This window comes from Otolemur garnettii, unplaced genomic scaffold (genome assembly GCF_000181295.1).
Source record: "Otolemur garnettii isolate 467f Iridium unplaced genomic scaffold, OtoGar3 scaffold00013, whole genome shotgun sequence".
NCBI lineage: Eukaryota > Metazoa > Chordata > Mammalia > Primates > Galagidae > Otolemur > Otolemur garnettii.
In genome coordinates, this window is record NW_003852408.1 from 14555688 (window position 1) to 14560454 (window position 4767).

Sequence of the window (4767 nt, forward strand, 5' to 3'; positions counted from 1 at the left end):
GTCCGGGCTGGATTCGAACCCGCCACCTTAGGTGTATGTGGCTGGTGCCTTAGCTGCTTGAGCCACAGGTGCCGAGCCTATGTTCTCTTTTCTACATGGGCCTCTGGGACTGGTGTCATCTCTGGGGTGTCTTCTCACAGCTATGCATGGCCTATATGTGTGTGCTTGCTCCCTGGTCTGTAAGGCTGAGCTGTTCCTCCACACAGGAGACCTGCTATTCACCCACTGTGTCCACCTGCGGGCAGACTAGCATCACTCCTATGGCAAACAGTGCAGTGGCTGGTTCCACTGGACCATTCAGATGATCTGATGTTCTGGAAGTTCTGTCCCACTCACCCTTGTTTCCCCTTGCTTCCATGTGGGTACATTTCTGTTCCAACCCCACAGAGGTAGAAACAGCTTTCCCCTTCTTGGAGCTCTGTCTCTGAGAACCTGGAATCAGGCATCCATTCCCCAGCATTGGTTATTGGACCTCCTCCCTTTCCCTTGCATTTTCCCTCTCTCCCTCCCTTCTCCCTCCCTCCCTTCTTTCTTTTCTCTTTCTTTCCACAGAGACTCCCTTTGTTGCCCAGACTTGGATGTTGTGTCCGATTAGCCTAGCTCACAGCAGCCTCAAACTCCTGGGTTCAAGCAAACCTCCTGCCTTAGCCTCCCAAGTAGCTGGGACTACAGGCTAATTTTTCTATTTTTAGTAGAGACAGGGTCTCACTTTTGCTCAGGCTGGTCTTGAACTCCTGAGGTCTAGTGATCCTCCTACCTCGGCCTCTCAGACATGAACCCCTGTGCCCAGCTGACCTCCCGCCTGTTCAAAGCTAATGGTCCCCAGATGGAGAGTAAGAATGAATATCAGCCTTTCTTCTCAAAGACTCCCAGGCCTCTGATCTCACCAAATTGCCCTAAGTCTCTATTACAATCTCTATGAAGCTGAATATGATTGAAAATAAAAACTAAAAAGTGAATAAGCCTCTTTTTCCTAAAAGGAGTGATGGTGAATTCTCCTGCAGAGGAAGGATCAAGGCACTGATAAGCCATTGGAAAACAGAGGCAATAGAAGGCTCCTGTTTAACCGCATGTGAACTGTGGAGGCAGAGTGTACATTAGAGGAGGATTAGCTGCCAAGTGCACCCGATCTGGACTACTTTTCTGCTTATGTGATTCTGGGAAAGCTCTTTGACCTCTCTGTGCCTCAGTTTCCTTGTCTGTGAAATGGGACAGTAATAAGTAGCTGACAAGTTATGTGAATGTTAGTGATTATGTGTGTGGACTGTCTAGCCCAGTGCTTGTATGAAATAGCAGGAGGGAAATAACATTTACTGATTGCCTAGATGTGGTGGGTCCTATAGGACAGCAGTCCTCAACCTTTTTGGCACCAGGGATGGGTTTCATGGAAGACAATTTTTTCACAGACCAAGGCAGGGTAGGTAGGCTATGGTCTTGGTATGAGTCTGCGAACAACTGATTTATTATGGTCTCTGTGCAGTCAATCCTCTTTGCTAATGTTAATACATATTTGCAGCCACTCTCCAATGCTGCTGTCCACCTCAGTTCCACCTCAGATCATTAGGCATTAGATTCTCATAAAGAACATGCAACCTAGGTCCCTCACATATGCAGTTTACGGTGGGGGTCAGCCTCCTATGAAAATCTAATGTCACCACTGATCTGACAGGAGGTGGAGCTCAGATGGTGATTCAGGCAATAAGGAGTGGCTATAACTATAGATAAGGCTTTACTTGCTTGCCCATCACTGGCCTCCTGCTGTGTGGCTTGGTCACTCACAGGCCATGGACCTGGTATGGTGGCTCAGGTGTTGGGAACCACAGTTCCAGGGGATGCACAGGGTCTCATTTACAAACAACTCACAGATAAGATCACTGAAGCTCTGAGAAAGTGACAATTCAGTTAGTAAGTGCCATAAAGGATTTGAACCCATGTCTGTGTGCTTTCAAAGACCTTGAGCTTATCCAGGAAGACATAGATGGGGCGGAGGCAGGAATGTGCTGATGAGGGGAGGGTCCTGAGACAGCAGAAAGCCATGTGAGATCAAAGAAAAGGGAGATGGGGGGAAGGTCAGGGGAAGGACAGGCCTTAGAGAGACAAGACTCAGGGCTAACAAGGTCCTGGTGACCATCTTGTCTCATTGCACCCTTTGCAGGTGAGGCAATGGATAGCCTCGGCCAGTCCAAAGATCCAATGATAAGAGAATTCTAGAGGCTGATGAGGCTGGACAAGGTCTCTCAATGCATCTGGGAAGGACCCAGGGCCTGGCCAGGGCTCCATAGGGAAGCAGGGCCTTTAAGGGCACCATGACACCTCAAGGAGGGAATGGGAGGGGAACACTGATGGCCAGTCAACGTGGGGCCTTCCTGACCATCCTAGAACTGGGTAAGCTCCACCAAGATAGCACCAAGGAGCAAGGCAGCCCACCTGGCTCTGGAAGGCTGAGGATGCTCCTGGTCCAACAGGAGAGAAGCCATGGAGGCACAGGCAAGGAGGGAAGGAGAACACAGAGAGGCAGCTCATGCCCAGCATGTCAAGGTGTAGGCACCACCATCAGCCAGATGTCCAGCTAGGGCCAAAGAGGCCGGTCTCCTATGCAGAATCCCCTGCCTCCTTTGGACGGGGGGCCTGGGGAGTCGGCCTTTGCCTCCTTCCTCTCTGCACTGATACTGGGGGAAGGTGCTGGCTTTAAGCACAGCAGCTGCAGTCGCTGGAAACAGGATGCCGCCCCCTTGTGGCTCCATGGCTGTAGTACGGTGGTGCCAGGCAGGAGGACCAGGGGACTACTCATTCAGCCACAGCTGTCTTGGTGATGAAACCTTTGGGAGTGCCTATGATGTGCCAGGCTCCCTTTTGTGAGTGATGTCCAGGAGCAGGGGGCATGGGACCCAGATGGGCAGCTTTCAAGATTCAATGCAGTGAGTGTGGCTTTCTCTGGATATACCGTGGGACTGTACAGGTCCCAGGCATACTCCAATGGCAGCAATAGCAGGAACTAGAATAACAAAAGGACATGTACTAATTCCCTTGCATTAGCCAGGCCCTGTGCCAGCCACAAGGGTGCAGCGGTGATCAGGACATGATCCATGCCTTCCACAGTCTATGTAGGAGACAGACAAGAGACCAGGGACAATAATTCCTCGTTGTCATGATGGGGGCATGCAGTGTTAGGGCCATTCCATTTCTTTCTTAGAAGGAATTTCTGAGCAGTCCTCTCTTCTCAGCTCACTGAATCTTTGTCATGTCCGAAGGAGTGACCTATTGGATTGGGGGAGGGTTGGGAGAAGAAATAGGGCAAGTGGTCCTGTGCCATCTGCCTGCTCCTTCCCTATCAGAACCAGCATGTTCTCAGGATCCTAGTCTCTTCTCTGCTATCTGGTAAGGGGTTTGTCCTGTGGGGACCCTTCATGACTTGTCTCTGGGATAAGAGGGTCTAATTTTGAGTGGTAGCAAGTTCTAGTGGTCACATTCTCCAGTCAGTTCTATCACTCATATTTTGATTTTCATCTTCCTGACTTGTGGTCATTATCTGAACCCAGATGTGGAAAGAGGAAGTTTTTTATTGGTTCTCTAATGCCCTATAGCAGTAGTTCTCAATCAGAGGTGGTTTTGGCTGCCAACTGTGGGAGGAGATGTTATTGGAATCTAGTGGGTAGAGGCTGAGGATGTTAAAGAGAATCCTAAAAGGTGATATCTCAGGGTAGTTTTGATTTGCATGTCTCTGATGATTAGGGATGATGAGCATTTTTTTCATGTTTGTAAGCCATTTGTCTGTCTTCTTTAGAGAAGGTTCTATTCATGTTTCTTGTTCAGTGATATATGGGATTGTTTGGTCTTTTTTTGTTGATTAATTTGAGTTTGCTGTAGATCCTAGTTATCAAGCTTTTGTCTAATTCATAAAATGCAAATATCTTTTCCCATTCTGAAGGTTGTCCATTTGCTTTGGTTGTTGTTTCCTTTCCTGTACAGAAGGTTTTCAGTTTGTTTGTTTATTTATTTATTTGAGACAGATTCTCACTATGTCACCCTCAGAAGAGTGATGTACTGTAACAGCTCACAGCAACCTCAAACTCTTGGGTTCAATTCTCTTGCCTTAGCCCCCAAGTAGCTGGGACTATAGGCACCTGCCACAATGCCCAGCTACTTTTTTGTTGTAGTTGTCATTGTTGTTTAGCAGGCCCAGGCTGGGTTTGAACCCAGTAGCCCTGGTGCATGTTGCTGACGCCCTAACCACTGAGCTACAGACACCGAGCCAAGCTTTTCATTTTAATTAAGTCTCACTTGTTTATTTTTTGTTGTTGGATGTCTTCTTCATAAAATCTTTCCCTAGGCTGGCATCTTGAAGAGTTTTCCTCACACTTTCTTCAAGGATTTTTATTGTTTCAGACCTTAGATTTAAATATTTTGTCCATCTTGAGTCAAATTTTATAAGTAGTGAGAAGTGTGGGTCCAGTTTCAGTCTTTTACATGTGGATAGCCAGTTCTCCAGACACCATTTTATTGAATAGGGTTTTTTTTCCCTCCTAGTGTATATTTTGATTGGTTTATCAAATATCAGGTGGTTGTAAGATGTTAGTTTCATCATGGTTTTCTATTCAGTTCTAAATGTCAATGTCTCTATTTTTGTGCCAATACCATGCTGTTTTGATCACTATGGCCTTGTGATATAGCTGCAAGTCTGATAGGATGATACCCCTAGCTTTGTTTTTATTAGTAAGAATTGCCTTGGCTATATGGGTTTTTCCCTGGTTCCATACAAAATGAAGG